Genomic DNA, 23,111 nt, shown 5'->3' with positions numbered 1-23,111 from the left:
TGAAAAGAGAGTTAACATACAAAGCCAAACAAATTGTTGAGCAATCATGGACCCAAAGCTTGGAATAGTGGAGAGGAAGTGTTAGGGGGGTACTCACTGCAAAATCTAGTGTACTTCTGCTTTCAGGTATATATTTTGCAGTAGTTTACGGATACGTGTGAACATATGCTCTCTCTCACAGAAACTGGTGTATATCTAGGTTTTGGGACTTTGTTAGAAAGTGAACCACCTGAGATGGAATTAAAGTATACTATGAAAGGAAAGGTCTCACCCGAGTAATGAAGCTGAAGGGTTGTCATTCCACACGTGAAGTCTCTGGACACAGTCTGAAGTGAAGCATGTTGAGGTGGTAATCGTTGTGTTGGTTAGGTTGTGATCGGCAGATGCCAAAAGAAGTGAGCTAAGTCAGAAAGATAAAGATGAGTATGGGATGATCCCACTCATCAACAGAAGTTGAGGAAGAAGATCTGAAAGGGAAACTAAAAGCAGGACCTGACCAAATTGTAAGTAGGGCACCAAACTAAAAACCCTGTGGTGAGGGGTAGACATGCAGCTTCCTGGGCCAGTGGGGGGTGGGAGTGGGTGGGAGGGATGGGTCACAGTCTTTTGGTGGTGGGAATGGTGTTTATGTACACTCCTAGTAAAATGTAGTCATATAAATCACTAATTAATACGAGAGGGGGAAAATTAATTGTATGTCTCTAAGTTTTTCAAAACACAAACTGAATCTTTTTAATATATAGGCTGTGTAATTGATATGCAGACTCTCTCAAAAGCCTAGACCAAGTAGATCAGAAGCAACCAATAGCACAGCTATATACAAGATACTGGGTACTGTACAGCAAACCATAACAAAAGGACTTTTCAAAGTTAACCCAATTACCAAATAATGTGATGATAACATTAACTATCGAAAATAATTTTAAATCAACTTCTCTTACCCTCCCTCCATTTTTGGTCTGATTATTCTTTTTGGCTTATATCAGTGATCGTCACTTCTTTAGAATGTCATAGCTTGAATTATTTTTAAAAGTAGTAGTTTATTTAAAAATCTACTTGAATTCCATTTTCTTTTAATTTATAATTTGTTCAGCACTATGGCTATAGGGCTATAGAAAACAGTGTTAAAGCTGTTAATTTGAATTACATCTTCAACTTCAGTAGTTATTTTTTAGTCTTTTTATTCCTTGTGTATTAACCTTTGAACTGTGGTCCTATACTTGGTAATTTATTCTCCAGGAGATAGATATGATTCCATAAATATCGTAGTTCAAGTCCATATAACCCACCACGGGATTATTCTTTATCTTAGGGCTTTTAAAAATATTTTCAAGTCTACCAATGACCCCTATAGATTAGACTGCCAATTTACTCAACAGCATTTTTTTTAGAAATACCTTTTTTTTCTTTATTGGGGGATGAATGGTTTACAGTCAGTTGACACAGTTTATACATATGTAACATTTCTCAGTTTTCCAAATAACAATACACCCCCACTAGGTCCAGGTCTTTCTCTGCCATCATGTTCCTGAACCCTACTCCACCTCCACCCCAGAGTCCTACTTTGGTGCAATACACCAACCCCAGTCCAAGAGAAATACTTTCTTTAAAGTGTCTCCCAGCCCTCTTTCAATTTAGACCTTTCCAAGAACACCCAATAAAACTATCAACACCACCCCTAGCCCCAGGGACAAGCACATTTCTCCTTGAGTATGTTCCTTCAGTATCTTTCTTTCTTTCTTTCTTTCTTTCTTTCTTTCTTTCTTTCTTTCTTTCTTTCTTTCAAGTTTCTTTATTGGGGAATTAATGTTTTACATTCAACAGTAAATACAATAGTTTGTACATACATAACATTTCTCAGTTTTCCATATAATAGTACAACTCCCACAAGGTCCTCTGTCATCCTTCTTGGACCTGTATTCTCCCCCCCCTCCCCAGAGTCTTTTACTTTGGTGCAGTACACCAATTCCAGTTCAGGTTCTACTTGTGTTTTCTCTTCTGATCTTGTTTTCCAACTGCTGCGTGAGAGTGAGATCACCCCATACTCATTCTTCTGTTTCTGACTTATTTCACTTAACATGAATTTTCCAAGGTCCATCCAAGATCAGCTGAAAATGGTGAAGTCACCACTTTTATAGCTGAGTAGTATTCCATTGTGTATATATACCACAACTTGCTCAGACACTCATCTGTTGTTGGACATCTGGGTTGCTTCTAGGTTTTGGCTATTACAAATTGTGCTGCTAAGAACATATGTGGACATAGATCTTTTTGGATGTATGTTCAACAACATTTTTTTGTAGCTGGTTGTCCACTAGGTATCAGTAATATTCACTGAGCATACAGACACCTATTGAACAGAGCAGGTACCACCTCTTCTCCTGGGTAACGTACATTGTAAAACTGATGGGAATGTGGATAAGAGGATCAAGAAAAGCCATGGTTTATTAGTCATTAAGAGCCTGAGCCAAGTTACAGTTAACAAGTACACTATCTTCCCTGGGTCTTTTCAGTTACTCAGTATAAACACCCCATTTAAAAAACTTTACTTATAAAATAAAAAATATTGACAAGGCCATAGGATAAGAGGGGTACAATTCAACATATTTCCAACCACCAGAGTTCTGTATCCCATCCCCTCCTTTGAAAGCTTTCTATTCTTTGTCTCTCTGGGAACATGGACCCAGGTTCATTATTGAGTGCAGAAGGTGGAAGATCTGGCTTCTGTAATTGCTTCCCCACTGAACATGGGCATTGACAGGTCAATGAATACTCCCAGCCTGTTTCTTTCTCTCTCTCTCTCTTTCTTTTTTATTTATAAAATGGATGTATTGATGAGACTACTGGATAAAAGGGGTACATTTCCACACAATGCCCACCCCCAGAGCTTCATATACAATCCCCTCCCTTGGTAGCTTTCCTATTCTTTATCCCCCTGGGAGTATGGACCCAGGATCATTATGGGGTGCTGAAGGTTGAAGGTCTGGCTTCTGTAATTGCTTCCCCAATGAACATGGACATTGACAGGTCTAGCCATACTCTCAGCCTGCCTTTTCTTTCCCTACTGGGGCAGGGATCTGAGGAGGCAGGACTCCAGGCACATAGTGGGTTCCTCTGCCAAGGAAGTTGGGTTGGCTTCACAGTATCATTTGGAACCTGGTGGCTTAAAAATAGTTAATATATAATACAGAACAAATTGTTGACAAATCACGAACCTGAAGACAAGAATATTGCAGATGAAGATTTGGGGTCTCCATTTTGGAAAAAGCTAGCAAGTCTGTTTTAGGTATATTTCCATGACTATGACTTTACTAGTTTCTTACCTTCACCTGACATCTAATATGCAGGTGGACCCAGGTTATGGTCTTCAGTTGAGGGTACATGAGTAGCTGCACTCCCCTGCTAGAACCTCCAAACAAGCTCCCAGAATGTTTCTAGCTTTCCTGTGGGGCAGGGCTCTGGAGAGGTGGGACTCTTGAGAATGTTGGTGAGGTCTTCTTCTTAGCAAGGCAGGTGGGCATCATGGTAGCATTTAGATATAAAGAAGAACAAATATAAACATCCCGTTTCATCGGTGGGTTGGGCAGGAAGAAGAAAGGGACCACAGATAGCACGGAAAAGAGTTGTAATTCACCAGTTTTTTTTTTTACTTTTTTATTTCTAAAAAGGAAACATTGACAAAATCATAGGATAAGAGGGGTACAGCCTCACACAATTCCCATCACCAGATCTCCGTATCCCACCCCCTCCCCTGATAGCTTTCCTATTCTTTAACCCTCTGGGAGTATGGATCCAAGATCATTGTGGGATGCAGAAGGTGGAAGGTCTGGCTTCTGTAATTGCTTCCCCACTGAACATGGGCATTGACAGGTTGATCCATACTCCCAGCCTGTCTCTCTCTTTCCCTAATGGGGAGGGGCTCTGGGGAAGTGGAGCTCCAAGACACATTGGTGGGCTTGTCTGTCCAGGGAAGTCTGGTTGAATCCTGCTAGCATCTGGAACCTGGTGGCTGAAAAGACAGTTAACATACAAAGCCAAACAAATTGTTGAACAATCATGGACCTAAAGGCTTGAATAGTGCAGATGAAGTGTTGGGGGGTCCTCCATTTTGTAGATAGCTAGTAGGTATATTTCATTTATATTTCAAAGGGCCTATAGCTATACTAGTGGTTTTTTTTTGTTGTTGTTGTTGTTTGTTTTTGCCTGCGCCTGAAATCTGGTATGCAGGTGGATCCTAATTATTGTCTAGGGAGATGATGTCATGGCTGGGAAAAGGACAAGTAAGATGGATCAGAGAAGAGACTAGCTCCCAAATATAGAAAAGGGGTATAAATATAACTGTAAACACCATCAATTTGATTTGATCTGGGGCCACTAGTTAGCTTAGGAGCCTGTGTGAGCTAGCACAGGAGTCTTTGATTCTTTTGTGGTAGAGTTAGGAATATGATATAGCTCTTGGTTTAAAAAAAATCAAATCAGAAATTGAAATGTCCCTTCTCTCACTGATTTTCTCTCAAGACTGAGTGGACTAACATTTCCTTTCATGTCTCCTTGGCTGGCTCATAACAGAGCCTCAAACAGTAAAGGAGCTTTCTTTAATAACAGTTCTCAGATCTGCCTTGCTAATGGCTTCAAGAAAATTTCCTCAGGGGGAAAATAATCTTAATGCCATCTTGTGTTTTCAGAAATGTCTTATTGAGATGATTTGCTATATAGGTGAATTGCTATATATGATCACATATAATTTATGCATCTCTAGTATCTGTATGAAATGGTGTTGTATTTAAAGATGTGAAGATGACTCTTAAATGTTAAAATATCATTGAAAGTCTTTCTGAATAGGCTGGGGAGATAGCTCACTTGGTGGAGAGAGGACTTGCGTGCCTAAGGCTTCCTGTTGGATCCCCACTGCCCTGTGTGCATGCACCACTCTGGCATATCTCTGTCTCTCATGTGAAATTCTCTCTTTCTTTTCCACATCAAATACATGAAATGAATCCTTTTTTTAAAAAAAAAGTTTTTCTGAATATTTTCCACATAGTTCTCTGAGAGGAAAATGTATCATTTTCTTTCTTTCTTAGACACCCCTGCTAGATTATCTTTCATGATAGTGAAATCCTAAATAATCCTAAATGTTAAACCAGTTTCAGATGATCAGAACATTTTTTAAAAATTAGCTTAGATAGCTAAATATGCATTATAGGAAGAGAAAAACTCAGGTGAAGGATAGAGAAAGAGTCAAAATATTCCTGCCGCTTCTGAAGAAAGAATGGTTTGGTGGCAGTTTCTGTCACTCTACCTGTTTGGCAGGTGGGAAGAGAAGCCATCTCCTGTCCCCCTACGGGACACCCCACTCTCCTACAGAAGATCATTCTTTCAGCTGGTGTCACTTTGCTGGCAGCAGCAGACACAGAAAAAGGAGGTTTGGAAAGGGAACACAATCTTTTATTCACACGGGGACCTCAGGGTGGGGTGGGAACGTGGCAGTTCGGGCCACGTGGAGCCAGCCAAGAATGGCCGTCCCCCTCCTACCGCACCGCCAAGCAAGAGAGAGTGAGAATGTGGAAGTGGGAGAGCTTTATAGGTCAACAGCCAGGACTGACATGTTGGGTCAGGATTGGTTGAAAAAGCACTGTGAGAATATCGCGGGAAGTGGCAAAACCTGAGGGCAAAGACTGTATCTGCATAATTCCCCAACAAGCTGCCACAAACCAAGGGACATTGAAAAGAGACGGCTAATCTCTGGAACCATGCCTGGCACACAACTGATGAGCTGATACTCTAGAGGACATTGTGATTTTTTAAAATATGCTGCTATAGGGGACCCGGAAATAGCTCAGTGTATGGGACATGTGCTTAGCCATTTAAGAGGCCCAGAATCAAACCCCAGCACCACATCAGAGTGCCATACATGGTGGTGGTGTGTGGGGGGGGGGAGATCCAGTGCTTTAATGTCTTCCCCCACCTCCTTTCTAACTGAATGAAAAAAGTCATGGCTGAGAAAAGGGCTAGAAAGCTGGATCAGGGAAGAGAGTAGCTCTCAAATATGAGAAAAGTGCATAAGTATTGTTGACTCTAAACCCCATTGATTTGATCTGGGGCCCATACTCAGAGCCTATGTAACCTCTACATCTCTGTAGGTCTCAACTTGCATTCTGTGGTCATCAGTAGGAACATTCCAAGTTGCACCAATTTCAAGACCCATCTTCTTCAGGTGGGAGATAGAGTATGTTATCTAAGTCCCCACCAATGTGTCCTGGAGCTCCACTTCCCCAGAGCCCTGCCCCACTAGGGAAAGAGAGAGACAGGCTGGGAGTATGATAGACCTATCAAAGCCCATGTTCAGCTGAGAAGTAATTATAGAAGCCAGACCTTCCACCTTTTGCACTCAATAATGACCCTGGGTCCATACTCCCAGGAAGTTAAAAGAATAGGAAAGTTATCAGGGGAGGGGATGAGATACGGAGCTCTGGTTGTGGGAATTGTAACCTGGTCTTGTCAGTGTTTCCATTTTATAAACAAATCAAAAATTTTTTAAAAAAGTAATCTCAGAAGGGGTAAAATCACACACACTCACAGTCCTGGTCCTTCAAGAAACAACAAAAACATGCTACTACAACAGCATTACTTTAAAGGGAGAAATGTCAGCAGGGCACACACGGGGCCAGCTGTTGATGGAGATTGGAGGGCCAGGAGGGACTCTTGGGCTTTGCAGTAATCATGACAGATGTGTGGGTAGCCTTTGTAATGGGTCATATATTTTTTGCCTGCTTGATACATATTAACTCCCTCAAATCTCACATAGCATTTTGCCTTTTCACAATGAGAGAAGGCTACAGCATTGACTGATTATAGAGACCCAGAGGCCCTGCCACTGGAAAGTCTTGCTGACAGGAGAAAGGTAGCCCAGATTTATTGGCAATCTCAGCCCTAGAGCTTGAGGAAAGGTTTTCCAGAAAGGGAGTGTGAGACTCCTCACAGTAGAAGTGAGCCTTGAACCTCAGAGTAGCCCCATCATATGTACATAGTTCATTACTTAAAAGTAATTTTAATGAATTTGCATGTTTCTTTAATCTGCAATACCTCATATTATATGTTCTAAATTAAAATAATAACTTTTTCTATTTCCAGTTTCCCAGACTGAATTCTTAACCAGTTTGTGTTGGGTAGAAGCTGAGGTGATGGCTTTCTGTCCCACACAGGGATAGGTGACATTACATGTGTTGAAACATTTCTACTTTTCCATTTCAAGTGTCCTTCTGAAAGGCATACATTCTGATCAAATGTTTCATTAAAAGCTAAGAAGGTTGCATAAGACTGAGATATAATTGAATGATAATGTCGGTGGAACAGGACCTGGTCCTAGGATAATACTTCCGAGTTCCTGCTGGAACTTGAAAGAAACAGCACAGTGGGTGCCCCAATTTTTCAAGCAGGGGAAATTTACTTGGTGACAATGCCTTATTACAGTTAATGTACTTGTTGTATACAAATGACCATTGCAAGAGTAATTGTAGCCCCTGGGGACCAGGAAGCATTGTTCTCCAGAGACCTTTCTTCTAGGCCAGTACAAATCACAGTGGGCAGCTGCTGCGATAGCTTGAGGGTGCTTCTTCCCCAGCTAGTGCTCTCTGGGTTGGAGAGAACTCAACTGGAGCTGATCTAGGCTGCTGCATGGGAGAGGGATCAGGAACTCGTGCCACACTAACTTCGCAGGAGATACACTCTGGAACTCTCGGAGCCGGAAAGCAATTTCCAAGTGTCTTTCATCAGAAGAGCAGCTGTTTTTATACTCTCCAAGTAGGGTGGAAACAGGATGTGACATAGAGAGGGTGGAGCAAAAAGTGACTGGTGGAAGCATACCAACAATCCTGATACTATGGCCATTAGTTAAAAAGAAAGGGGGAATTGTTGGTATGCTTTTAAAAACCCCTTCTGTTTCATTTGGTTTAAATCCCCCCTGCTTAACACTATTCTATTTACATAACCACTTCATTCTATTTACATAACCGCTGTTAACAAGCACCACCCTCCCTCCAGGGCATTGGTTCAATCCCCACTGTTTCATGATATGTTTTTGCTCTGCCCCTTCTCCTTGTCACACTCTGATTTTCACCAGTCACTTTTCTCTCCACCCTCTCTATGTCACATCCTGTTCACGCCCTACTTGGGAAGTATATATAAAGACAACATTGTTCATTTTAGTAGAGTTTAGCTTAGCTCGGCTTAGATTGTGCTGCATCCTGCATGAATAAAGAGATACTGCCTACAGCTCAACCAAGAGTCCCTGGTCGTCTGTTTCCCGCCTGTGAAGCCAGCCCAGTGAAAACAACATAGCCCGATGAAAACAATAGGCAGCCCTGCTACAGAGCTCAAAACAACCCTCTGGCCAAAGTTTCTGTCTCTCCTACTTTCTCTCAGCATAACTTTCAGGGTTTTTTTTTCTTTTCATTACTTCCTTCTTTTTTCTTTTATCTTTAGCTGGCATTGTAGTTCAAAGTGGTCTTTTGAGTTAAATTATTTATTTATTAGTTATTAAATTATTTATTTATTAGTTATTAAATTATTTATTTATTATTGGATAGAGACAGAGAGAAATTGACAGAGTAGGGGGAGATAGATAGGGAGAGAGACTGACAGACACCTGTAGCTCTGCTTCCCCGCTCTACCCAGGGCTTGAACCCAGTTCCTTGCACATTGTAGTGTGTGTTTTTAACCAAGTGTGCCACTGCCTGGCCCCGATAGCATGTTGTTTTCTGTTCTCTTCATTCCCCTTGTGCCTTGACCATTTGTTTATTAGTTAACATATTTGTATTAACTTGACAAAGATGGATCAAGAAATGATATAAGTAGGCTGGAGGAATGGATTGACCTGCTAATGCCCATATCCAGCACAAAGACAACTACAAAAGCCAGACCTTCCACCTTCTGTACCCCAGAAAGAATTATGGTCCTTACTCTGAAAGGGGCAAAGAATAGGAAAGTTTCCAGTGGAAGGGATGGGACAAAGAACTCTGGTGGTAGGAACTGTTCAGAATTCTACCCTTGTTATCTTACAGTGTTCTCAATCTTTATTAAGTACCTTATAAAAATTCTTAAAATAAATGATTTTTTTTCCTCCAGTATTATCATGGGTTTGGTGCCAACACTACAAATTCACTGCTCCAATGGCCATATTCTCAATTTTTTTCTGGATAGGACAGAGAGAAATTAAGAAAGGACAGGGGGAAGATAGAGAGGGAGAGGGACACCTGCAGACCTGCTTAACCTCTTGTGAAGCGACCCCCCTGTAGGTGCGGAGTCAGGGGCTGAAACCTGGACCCTTGAGCAGGTCCCTACACTTTGTATTGTGTGCTTAACTTGATTCATCACCGTTTGACCCCCCCTTTTTTCCCCCTCTTTTATTTGGAAGGTTAATGGTTTACAGTATAGTTGTTGGCACATGGGTGTAATTTTTCATTTTTCCATGATAAGCACCTGCAAAACACACTCACCCCAAACCTATGTCCTTTTCCACTATCCTGCACCAGGACCTGAAATCTCCCCCTCGGCTCAACCCTCTCTCTGTCTTCCTTCCCCAGAGTCCTTTGCTTTGGTGCAATACACAAAACCAGTTCAAGTTTTACACTGTGTTTCCCCTTTCTCTTTTTGTTTCTTAAGTTCTACTCATGAGTGAGAGCATTCTGTATTCATCCTTCTCTTTCAGGCTTATCTCATTTAATATGATTCCTTTAAGCTCCATCTAAGATAAGGTGAAGAAGCTTATTTCATCATTTTTAATAGCTGAATACCTAGGCATCCAAAATAAGATGAAAATCTAAGAAAGTCATGACGCGTGTGTGTGTGTGTGTGTGTGTGTGTGTGTGTGTGTGTGTGTATGAAATAATTTTTATTTAAGCTCCTAATACCCACCTATGGAGGGAAAGCTTCATGATAGATAAAGCAGTGTTGCAGGTGTCTTTCTTTCTCTGTCCCTCTCTATCTCTCCATTCACTCTCAATTTTTTTCCGCCTCTATCCAATAAATGGTAAATTAAAAATTACAAAAATACAAATGATTTTTAAAATCCAATTATGCATCAGAATCAGAATATTTGATCAAGGATATTAAGTTCTGGACCTCACCCAGTGGATTCTATTTCAAGAAGGTTTACCTGACCATGAACCTCAGAAGAGATGTCTGTGGTTGAGACTCAAAGGTGTGTGTTCTTTGCAGTCTGAGTTGAAGATGTTTAATGCTCACCTTCAAAATGACCCTCATCAGCAGGCAATAAAAGGCCTGCCATGTAAAATCTGAGCAGTGGCTATCTGAAAGAGGGTCTTCATACAGAGGCATGAACCAACCTGTCTCTGAGCCCTGGAAAGCTTGGAGCTGAGACACAGTGCCAAGCCACCTTGAATGTCTCCTTTACGCTCTACTGTCCTGGCACATTCAAGACTAGCCAGTCAGTGGCTTCCACCTTCAGGCCCTTCTGAGCAGCCTGAATGAGGGAGGCAGAATCCCCACTCCCAGTCCAGGCATGGGGAGAGGCACCATCACCAGTAAGTGGATCAGGCCCAGCCTTAAGCACCTGTCACCTGGGAGGTAGGTAGTGAGTGGAATCCAGATTGCATGGTGGCTGTAATGTAGCAGATTCAGATATGGGAATTAAAATAAAAATAATTAAAGTTATACACCTGAAGCCTACACAATGCTATACACCATTAATATATGTTGGTATGCTTCTAATTCTGCTTCTAAAACCCCTTCTGTTTCATTGGTTTAATCCCCCCTGCTTAACACTGTATTCTATTTACATAACCACTGTTAACTAAGCACCACCCTGCCTGCAGGGCATTGGTTTAATCCCCACTGGTTTGTGATGTCTTTTTGCTCCACTCCCTCTCCTAGTACACCCTGATTTCCACCAGTCTTTTTTTTTTCGCTCCACCCTCTCTATGTCACATCCTGTTTCCACCCTACTTGGCGAGTATATATAAGGACAGGATTGTAATTAGAGATGGCTTAGATTGTGCTACATTCCACGTGAATAAAAACTGAATTGCCTACCACTCAGCCATGAGTCTCTGGTCGTCTCTCTCTCCCGCCCACGAAGCTAGCCCAGCAAATATACAGACAACATATGCAATGCCACCTTAATTTATATGTGAATTATATAAATATCCTGTCTATAATTAGTATCTGTACATTATTTCTAGAATATATAGAGTGCTACATACCAATGCTAGCTCAGTTAATCCCTTTGGAAAAATCCACACACAGGAGGTCTTTGTGTCAAGTTTCATTCAATGTCACTTCACTAACACTGATGAGAAGTAAACCATCCAGGCATGCTTTGAAGGAAGTGATGTCACCGGAGCACCTGCACTCAGTCTATACAACTCTGCTTCAAGTTGTAGATTCCAAACACCTGCTGATGAAGCTCAGTGAGAACTCACTCTATGTAGAAATCAGTGTCCATCTGCAAATTTTGACACATTGGAAAAAAAAATGTAACTGCTTTTATCTATTGGGTCTCTAGCACAATTTTATCTTATTTTATTTATTTTTTAAAATATTTTCATTTATTTACTATTGCATAGACAGAGAGAAATTGAGAGGAAGAGAGAGAAGAGAGACAGAGAGACACTGCAGCACTGCTTCACCACCTATGAAGCTTTCCCTCTGCAGGTGGGAACCAGGAACGTGAGCCTGTGTCCTGTAATGTGTACGCTTAGCAGTTTTGAAAGCAGAGCTGCTTCACTGCAGGGATGGCATTTTCATAGTTGTTGAACTAGAGGCACATGTTAAACAAGGACATTTGACCCACATGGAGACATGAGGGCTGGCAACTCTCTCCCATGTGTTTTTACAAAGCATGTGACACATCTGATGAGCTTGTTGGTGGTTTGATCTGGTTAGTCGGGCTCTCCCAGTGAGTGGAATGCAAACTCGAGACCAGACAGGCTCCAGAGAGGGGAGGAGGCATTTGCAGGTGTCCAAAGCTGACTGACCAGAAGCACGGCCACCAAGAAACCAACCTTGACAATACCTTGGGGAAACAATAAAAGCATCACTATGACTCATCTTGCAAATGCACTATCTCTGAATTGATTTCAGAATACTTTGGAAGATACTGTAACCACACAGCCTCCAGTAGAGTGATAATAAAACCCTCACATAACTTCTCTGGACAAAAGGAAACACATGGTTGTACTGATCAGGCAGTATCTATTTGAACTTTCAAGGCATCATGTGAACTTGCTAGAGCATGTTTGAACTCCATGAGCTGTCTCAATACTCTCGTGTCTCTTCACTGATAGAAGAGAACATCCCCTCACAGTACAAGCTTAGTATGGAATTCACACAGCAAGCACACATCAGCAGGTCTGCCATCTTATGGGGTACTGAAACCCAATCTTTCATGTTTCAAAATAAGTTCATTTTTCTTCTTACTATAGAATAACACACCACATTGTTTTTAGAATTAGTCACTATGGGGGAAAATGACACAAACCAATCAATATGTCACCACCCAAGGAGGCCTCTCTTCCACATTCCCATCTCAGGAGACACACTGGCCCTGCCAGCTGCCTCACAGTCCTTTGTGGATGACGTGCTGGAAAGGAACTACCTGCTGTCTTAAGTGACTTCTCACATTTTAAAAGAAAATGACATCAGACTGACAAAATTATTAGTTTTCCACTGGAGCAAACATGCTTTTAGCTATCCACTTCTGTGTAAAAAGACTTATTTTTTCTGCTTTATTTTTGCCACCAGAGTTTTCACTGGGACTTGGTGTCAGCACTACAAATCTACCACTGCTGACAGCCATTCCCCCCACCCCATATTCTTTGTTTCTGTTTTATTTGCTAGGACAGAGGGAAATTTAGAGGAAGGGGGTTAGAGAGGGAGGGAGCAAGATAATACAACTTCAGAATTACTTCACCATTCATGAAGTGTCTCCCCCTGAAGGTGGGGAACCAGGGCTCAAACTCAGGTCCTTATGTATAATAATGTGTGTGCTTAACTAGGTGTGCCCCTGCCTGGTCCCCTAAAAGACACCTTTTAAAGATAGATAGATTGATAGATAGATAGATAGATAGATGATAGATAGATAGGTAGATAGATAGACAGAGATAGATAGAAAGGTATCACTCCATCAGATATGTTTTTGGCGGTGGAATTTGAGTTCCTGATTCCTCCAGTCCTCTGCTACCTCATTCCTGAAAGCGGTTAACTCCTGCTGTTGCAGAGAATACTGTTGCTTATTCCCAGCATGCTTCCTTTTCCCTCTCAGTACAAAGTCCTAAACTACCATTCCATTCCTCCTCAGAAAGTGATCTCCTGGGAGCACTCTTCTCCTCAGCAAAATCTGGCTTTTCCAGCCACTCACACACCGGTGAGGGAAATCCCCTTCCCCACCCTCTGTACTAGTCCTGAACTTGGCTTGTAGCAGGCAGGCGCTTCACCTTCCGGCAGACCCTCAAATGTGCACAGCAGAAAGTGTGAAACCCAAAGACCCAGATGACTGAAAAGGCCTAGGGAAGCAGTGATTCTTTGTCAACAGCCCTGGACTTCATCACCTGACTTGAGGAGTCTGGGAGTAAGGTTGTGTTCATGGGACCAGGGCCAGCCTTCCCTCCAGTGTGTCACTGTCCCCTGGGGACTCACAAAGTCACAATCTGTCTCTTGAGATCACCCATTTACTTCTGAGTGTGTAAGCATTTGAGGGACAAAACATAATGGCAAGTTAGTCCACTTTTCCAAAAACCACGGATCATGGTCTCCACGTTTCATATTACAAATCTCTCAGGCCTGGAGGTCCAGCACAGGCCCAAAATGAGGCTGAACGTAGTCCATCTGCCCACCTCCCAGGGCACAGCTCTGCCCTCACTGACCTGTCCATTCCAGCACCCCAAGAGGCCAGTAGGGCTCACTCCACCCAGCCAAGGTGACCTAACCAGGCAGAACAGCTGGTCCTGTGGGCAAGAGCCGGAGGACATGTGTACACTGCAAAGAGACTAGATGAAGATGCCTAAATTAGCCCCTTTTAGGCAGGATATATTACATGGGCTGCATTTATATTCATGTGTTCATACTATCTGCCCTTCCAAGGTACTAATGTGCACATGCATGAAGATGAATTTAACACATGACATATGATTACATAATGTACTCTTGTAGGGAGATTCATTGATATTATACCTTACCTACACATGTGAACAGATTCAGATATCTGCATATTAATCTCTATATGATAATACATGTGCACATTCATGTGTCAGTGTATGTATGTCAACATATCATACAATAACACCATGTACTCATGCATATGTGTGTAATTATGTATATTCATATTACATTATAGTGACACATTTCATATATTTGTCTATTCATATTTATGTAAGTATTGTGTATGCATAATTGCTAAAGATGGTATGTCAACATATGTTATGCACAGTTATTATATGTGTATGCATATATTCAGATTGGTGATGCATAGTCACATATCAGTATATTAGTACCTATGGAATATTATATATTCATGCACATGCATTTATACATATACACTTTAAGATATAGTACACATTATATATCAGTATTCATGCACACATGTATATTCATAGATATGATACTTGTGATCTATTCATGTATATATATTTATGAGTATGTATATATGAAACAAGCTGCTGGGTCCAGCACCTTACATGGAATCTGCAGTGTGGTCACAAATTGGCATACTGAAAGATGGGTCTCTGTCCTTTAGGGTGAATTCTGTGCAAGTGTCCACACAGACTCTAAGCCAGCCTCTCTTCTCTCTGGGTTTTCTCTCTCATTTCCCAACCAGCCTCCTGCATCTTACACTGCACTCTCTAGAAAACTTCTAAATTTTCCCTTCTAAGAAGCCATGGGAGTCACAGAGCTCAGCCAGTGTGGTAAATAAAGACCCAGTTCTTGCCCCTGAGGGTGAGGCTCCAGTCTCCCCTCCCCACCAGCTACAGAGGAAACATTAGCATTAGTGAGTGACCCAGAGGCTCTTTTCCCAGCCATGCCACATGCTGGCAGCCATTTATTTTGAGAAGGCCAATTACAGTCCAGAAACTGCACTGCAGTGTCTCCTGGCCTATAATTGCTTGCAGTTGGTTCTCTTTCAGGCTGGTTGTATTTTACTGCTTTAAAGACACTTACTTATTATTTTTTTTTAAGAAAATACAAAAGCCACAGAAATCAGAGACTAAAAAATGGGTTTTGAGTTAATAGAAAAATATAAGGTACAAGTTCAAATCTATTGCAACTGAATAAATTCAATATATATATATATATATATATATATATATATATATATGTTTACCCCCAAGCGTTATCTCTGGGGCTCAGTGCCTGCACTACAAATCCACTGCTACTGGAGACTAATTTTCCATTTTGTTGCCCTTGTTGTTGTTGTTGTTGTTATTGCCATTGTTGGTGGTGGTGTTTAGGACAGATAGAAATTAAGAGAGGAAAGGAAGACAGAGAGGGGAAGAGAAAGATAGACACATGCAGACCTGCTTCACCACTTGTGAAGCCACTCCCCTGCAGGTGGGGAGCTGGGGGCTCAAACCCAGATCTTTAAGCCAGTCCTTGTGCTTTGCGCCACGTGCACTTAACCCGTTGCGCTACCACCTGAGTCCCTACCATAGTCCTTTCTATTGCTTGGACAATGATCTATAGCTGGTATTTTGATATTAAGAAGGTATTTTCTTTGCTTTCAGAATTGTCTGTACTCAATTTATTTATCACGTTTTCTCAGCCTAAGAACTCCTGGCAATCACCCATTCTCTCATTGTCTCCATAGTTTTCCCTCTCCAGAGAGTTATAAGTTATAGTAAAGACTTCTGTTTTTATAGGCCACATAGTACTTATTGTGCTTTATGAATAGTTTACCCCTTCTCTTTTGTATTTGTACTTTTTCCTCCCCCTCCTTTTTTTGTTAGGAGACAGAATTGGTATTCCTCTGTTTTGAAAGGACATTTCACGGCAATAATTAAACACATTCTATTATTAGAAAATATAATGGTGCACATAAAATTTAGTAGGAAAATATTTAACTAAATGAAAAAAATGTGTAATAAAATTATATTCATTATGACCTCATTGTACAACCCATCTTAAAAGTAGCTCTTACTGTTAATGTAGTAATTATTTTTAAACCCTAAAAACATAGAGGGTATATCGTTATTCATTAATATTTCTATTTTATACACCCCTGAATACAAAAGAGAATAAAATAATGAAATTTGGGGAAGAGGGTGTCCTAGAGACACCTATCATGGGGAGGTGAGCAATTGCACCTATGTATAACTGACCTTTTAAGAAAAATAAAATAAGATAAGGTTAAATATATACCAGAACTATCCTTTAACTTAGTCTTTGTAGAGGTTAAATAACCATGTAATATGAAACCACTAACTGATAATATGAATATATATATATATATATATATTTCAGTTAAATGTTTAAAAATAATATAAGTAAATACTTTGATTTCCAAGCAATGTAGCACTCGTCTTTGCATTTTGAGTCCCCTGCTTTTGTGACAAAATTATTACATGTCCTTCAATCACTCCAAAGCTAACCTTGTCAGACAAAATAAGGACTACAAAAGCTGAATCAGGGCAAGAGACTGGCATATTTTAATGATGACTCTTTAGTCACTACCAGGCTACCTGGGGCCCTGGTCAGGGAGTCCTGGGATTCCCACACAGACATGATGGGCCTAGACCTCTAACAGAGCCCTCTCTCCACTGTCACTGGTCATCTCAGTCAGGAACAATATAATGAACCCCTTGGTGGGCCTCTATAGGACCTTGCCCTCAATGTGAATCAACAATGGTAAGAGTGTTCCATTCTCTGAAGGGAAGTTGGACAACATACTCTATTGACTACCTGAGGAAGATGGGTCCTGAAATTAGTGCAGCCTGCATTGTTCCTAGCAGTGACCACAGAATGTGAGCTCAGACCTACAGGGATATTACACTTTTTGATGCTATGAACATAGGTATTCATCCACCCACTGAAAGACTATAGGTTGCTTCCAGGTTAGGGCAGTCATAAAAAAAAGCATCTGTGTTGGTATTCTTCGTGTTGGCTTGGCCCCCTTCCCCCTACCTCTGAGAGAAATGGTTTGGTCCTTGCTAGTTTCGCGCAGTTTTCTCCTGCCCCATATGCTAAGGACATGCAGAGTCCCAGCAGCAGCAGGAGAGGGAGAATGATGGGGGAAGCACATGGAGTGGTGATTTGCCCGCTTGTGAATAAAGATTAAACTGCAGCTTCTCAGCCCAGCTGTGTATCCCCGAGTCTCTCTACCGCTGCGACGCTAGCCCGGCCTGCTGGAGCCCCCGAAACATTAACAACACATCTGATGGCCAAAGGCATTAATAAAGTGTCAATATGCTTGCCATGACCACTCAAATTATCAAAAAGAACAAAAGAAAACCAGTTGTTCCTACTCTGTGCAGATTGAGATATTTTGTGTGTGTTTTCTTTCATTGATTTGTTTTACGATTCAATTATTTATTTATGGGGGCTGGGGGGGAAAGCCTCACTCCTACATATCTGATGCTGAGGTCAGAACTCAGGAACTCATGCCAACAATTCTATGCTTGACTTACCAAGTCACCTCCCTGACTGAGAGAGTTCTTGTTTGATGACAAATTTTCATTTTGAGAACTAGCTAAATGGAAATCATTCTGAGAATGTTTGCAACACAAAAGTTCTCCTTCCCCCATCCTGCCTTTATCTTTATTATTCATAAGTTCAGTTGCCATTATTGCTGGAGCTTCACATCTTAGGGCTGATTTTTTTCAGATAAAGGGAGAAAGACGTGGAGGGGGAGAGAGTGACAGAGAGAGAGAGAGAGAGAGAAGAATAGAGAGAGAAGTATCAGTACTAAAGCTTCTCCCAGTGCACTGTGGGTAGGATTCATATGAGAGTCACTCATGTGGTAGGTACACACCTAGGTGAGCTTCACCTTCATTCTTTTCCACTGCCCCTGTGTATTCTTTAGGGAAAAAATGCACCTAAGCATATGTAAGAGACCCGAGATGGAACAAAAATATTATAGAAACGCCAGATGTTGCCACTGTGACTTTGTAATAGTCCAGTACAACATGGAAAGCTTGCATCTCTCCCCCATAGGGAAATACCTATAAAATGGAATAATCCCAATGACCTTCATTAGACAACATAATTACAGACAAGTCTATGTTGTTTATAAAAATGTAAAATATTGGCCATAATTTGCTGGGGACAATTGTCTTCCATATCTTGGTAGTAGTATGCAATTGTCCTTGGTGGATTAATCTGCCTATTTTTCCCAAGTATAAATCCAAGTATATTTCTGGAGCATTTTTCCCTAAGCTTTATTCTCCCAGCATGACATCAGGTGGAAATATAAATAGCCAACAGATAAAATGTACATGATAAGAAGAGACACATGGGAAGTTTCCTGTAGTGACTCATGATGTCCTTAATTTTCTTTTTAAATTTTTTATTTAAGAAAGGATTAATGAACAAAAACATAAGGTAGGAGGGGTACAACTCCACACAATTCCCACCACCCAATCCCCATAACCCACCCCCTCCCATGATAGCTTTCCCATTCTCTAGCCCTCTGGGACATGGACCCAGGGTCGTTGAGGGTTGCAGAAGGTAGAAGGTCTGGCTTCTGTAATTGCTTCCCCGCTGAACATGGGCATTGACTGGTCGGTCCATACTCCCAGTCTGCCTCTCTCTTTCCCTAGTAAGGTGTCTCTGGGGAAGCTGAGCTCCAGGACACATTGGTGAGGTCTTCAATCCAGGGAAGCCTGGCCAGCATCCTGGTGGCCTCTGGAACCTGGTGATTGAAAAGAGAGTTAACATATGAAGCCAAACAATTTGTTGAGCAATCATGGTTCCCAAGCTTGGAATAGTGGAGGGGAAGTGCTAGGGAGGTACTCACTGCAAACTCTAGTGTACTTCTGCTTTCAGGTATATATTTTGCAGTAGTTTATGGATACGTGTGCACATATACTCTCTCTCACGGAAACTGGTGTATATCTAGGTTATGGGACTTTGTTAGAAAGTGAACTACCTAAGATGAAATTAGAGTGTACTATAAAAGGAAAGGTCTCACCCGAGTAATGAAGCTGAAGGGTTGTCATTCCACACGTGAAGTCTCTGGATACAGTCTGAGGTGAAGCATGTTGAGGTGGCAATCGTTGCATTGGTTAGGTTGTGATCGGCAGATGCAATATTATTTGGTTTGGATTGGGAGATGCATACGGGAAAGTGGGCCCTATCCAAGGGTTCCAGGACTGGGGGAAGTAGGGGCTCTATAGTGGAGATGTGAGGTTCCTGCTGTCTTAGGGTTCAAAAAGACAATCGATAATTAATATTATCATCACATTATTTGTTAATTGGGTTAACTTTGAAAAGTCCCTTTGTTATGGTTTGCTGTACAGTATCCAGTATCTTGTATATAGCTGTGCTATTGGATGCTTCTAATCTACTTGGTCTAGGTTTTTGAGAGAGTCCACATATCAAATACATAGCCTATATATTAAAAAGATTCAGTTTGATGAGTGGGATCATCCCATACTCATCTTTATCTTTCTGACTTAATTCACTTAACATAATTCCTTCTAGCTCTGTCCAAAATGGGTCAGAGAAGGTGGGTTCATTGTTTTTGATAGCTGCATAGTATTCCATTGTGTATATATACCACAGCTTTCTCAGCCACTCATCTGTTGTTGGGAACCTGGGTTGCTTCCAGGTTTTAGCTATTATGAATTGTGTTGCTATGAACATAGGAGTACACACCTCTTTTTGTTTGGGTGTTATGGAGTCCTTGGGGTATAACCCCAGGAGAGGAATTACTGGATCATATGGAAGGTCCATGTCTAGCCTTCTGAGAGTTTTCCAGACTGCTCTCCACAGAGGCTGTACCAATTTACATTCCCACCAGCAATGTAAAAGGGTTACTCTGTCCCCACATCCTCTCCAGCATTTGTTGCTGCTGTCCTTTTTGATGTATGCCATTCTTACAGGAGTGAGGTAGTATCTTAGTGTTGTCTTAGTTTGCATTTCTCTGACAATCAGTGACCTAGAGCAGTTTTTCATATGTTTGTTAGCCTTTTGGATCTCCTCTGTAGTGAATGTTTTGTTCATTTCCTCTGCCCATTTTTGGATGGGGTCATTTGCTTTTTTGGTGCTAAGTTTGCTGAGCTCTTTATATATTTTGGTGATTAGTTTCTTGTCTGATGTCTGGCATGTGAAGATCTTCTCCCATTCTGTGAGGGGTCTCTCTGTTTGTTTAATAGTTTCTTTGGATGTGCAGAAGCTTTTCAATTTGATGTAGTCCCATTGGTTTGTTTCCTCTTTAGTCTTCCTTGCAATTGGGTTTGATTCATCAAAGATGTCCTTGAGGTTTATGTGGGAAAGTGTTTTACCAATGTTTTCCTCTAAGTATTTGATTGTTTCTGGCCTGACATCTAGGTCTTTGATCCATTTGGAGTTGATTTTTGTTTCTGGTGAGATAAAGTGGTTCAATTTCATTCTTCTGCATGTTTCAACCCAGTTTTCCCAGCACCATTTATTGAAGAGAGCCTCCTTTTTCCATTTAATTCTTTGGGCCCCCTTATCAAAGATTAGATGCCCATAGGTGTTGGGATTTACTTCTGGGCTTTCAATTCTGTTCCACTGTTCTGTGTGCCTATTTTTGTTCCAGTACCATGCTGTTTTGATGATGATGGCTTTATAATATAGTTTAAGGTCTGGGAGTGTGATGCCTCCATTTCTGTTTCTTTTCCTCAAGATGGTTTTGGCAATTTTAGGTGTTTTCAGGTTCCAGATAGATGATTGCAGTGTTTGTTCTATTCTCTTAAAGAAGCTTGGTGGAACTTTGATGGGTATTGCATTAAATTTGTATATGGCTCTGGGGAGAATATTCATTTTGATGATATTTATTCTTCCAATCCATGAGCATGGGATATCTTTCCATTTCTTGGTATCAGTTTCTATCTCCTTGAGTAGCGACTCATAGTTTTCAGTATACAAGTCTTTCACTTCTTTGGTCAACTTTATTCCTAGGTATTTGATTGATTTTGCTGAAACAGTAAATGGGAGTGATTTCTGGATTTCTTCTTCTTCAGATTTAGTGTTTGCATAAAGAAATGCCACTGATTTTTGTACATTGATTTTGTAGCCTGATACCTTGCTATATTGCCTAATAACTTCCAGTAGTTTTCTGCTGGATTCTTTAGGTCTTTCTATGTATACTATCATATCATCTGCAAATAGTGAGAGCTTGACTTCTTCCCTTCCAATCTGTATTCCTTTGATTTCTTTCTCTTGCCTGATTGCTATGGCAAGAACTTCCAATACTATGTTGAAGAGTAACGGTGACAGTGGACAGCCCTGTCTAGTCCCCGATCTGAGGGGGAATGCTTTCAGCTTCTGTCCATTGAGTATGATGTTGGTTGTAGGTTTGCTATATATAGACTCCACTATCTTGAGGAATTTCCCATCTATTCCCATTTTTTGTAGAGTTTTGAGCCTGAACGGGTGTTGGAATTTGTCAAAGGCTTTCTCTGCATCTATTGAGATAATCATGTGGTTTTTGGCTTTGCTTTTATTGATGTGGTGAATGACATTGATTGACTTACGGATGTTGAACCAGCCTTGCATTCCTGGGATGAATCCCACTTGGTCATGATGAACAATCTTTTTGATGTGTTGCTGTATCCGGTTGGCCAAGATCTTGTTTAATATTTTGGCATCTATGTTCATCAGAGATATTGGTCTGTAGTTTTCCTTTTTTGTTCTGTCCCTATCAGGTTTTGGTATCAGGGTGATGTTGGCTTCATAAAAGGTGGAAGGGAGTATTCCTGTTTCTTTAATCTTATGGAATAGCTTAAGAAGTATGAGTATTAACTGTTTCCTGAAAGTTTTGTAGAATTCGTTTGTGTAGCCATCTGGTCCAGGACTTTTGTTGTTCTAGTCCACAGAAAGAGCCACTAGCCCAGCCAGATCTCACAGGACTTTTGTTGTTGGGGAGATTCTTAATAACGGTTTCAATTTCTTTGTCTGTGATTGGTGCATTTAGATTTTGTAGTTCTTCTTGGTTCAGTTTTGGAAGTGCATAGGTTTCTAGGAATTGTTCCATTTCTTCCAGATTCTCTAGCTTGGTGGCATATAGTTCTTTATAGAAGTTTCGCAGGATTCTCTGGATTTCTGTGGTGTCAGTTGTGATATCTCCTGCATCGTTTACAATTCTATTAATTTGAGTCTTCTCTCTTTTTTGTTTGGTGAGTCTGGCTAGGGGTTTGTCAATTTTGTTTAATCTTTCAAAGAACCAACATTTGGCTTCATTGATCTTTTGTATGGTTCTTTTATTTTCGATGTTGTTTATTTCTGCTCTAACTTTAGTGATTTCTGTCCTTCTGGTTGCTTTAGGGTTCCTTTGTTCCTCTTCCTCTAAGTCCTTGAGGTGTGCAGTAAGGTCGTTCATTTGGGCTTCTTCTTGGTGTTTAATATGTGATTGTATGGCTATAAGTTCCCTCTCAGTACTGCTTTAGCTATGTCCCAAATATTTTGATAGGTTGTGTCTTCATTTTCATTAGTTTCCAGGAACATTTGAATTTCCTGTTTGAGTGAGTCTCTGACCCAGTGGTTCTTAAGGAGCATGTTGTTTAGTTTCCAAATTCTATGTCTTTTAATAATTTTCCGTTTGTTGTTAAATGTTAGTTTTACTCCATTGTGGTCTGAGAAGATACTTGGGATGATTTCAATGCTCTTGAATTTATTGATGCTGTCTTTGTGGCCTAACATGTGGTCTATCCTTGAGTATGTGTTATGTGGATTTGAAAAGAAGGTGTATTCCAGTTTTTTGGGGTGGAGGAGTCTGAAAATGTCCAAGAGGTCTAGTGTGTCGATCATTCAATTCTCTTGTATCTTTTTGGTTCTCTGCTTTCTTGATCTGTCTAAGTGTGAGAGTGGGGTATTGTAGTCTCCCACTATTATTGTATTACTATTGATGTATTTTTGAAATTCTTTCAGTAGATGTTTGACGTATTTAGATGGTCCCTCATTGGGTGCATAGATGTTAATAA

Source organism: Erinaceus europaeus, chromosome 3 (genome assembly GCF_950295315.1).
Source record: "Erinaceus europaeus chromosome 3, mEriEur2.1, whole genome shotgun sequence".
NCBI classification, from domain to species: domain Eukaryota; kingdom Metazoa; phylum Chordata; class Mammalia; order Eulipotyphla; family Erinaceidae; genus Erinaceus; species Erinaceus europaeus.
Note: the sequence above shows the minus strand (reverse complement) of the source record.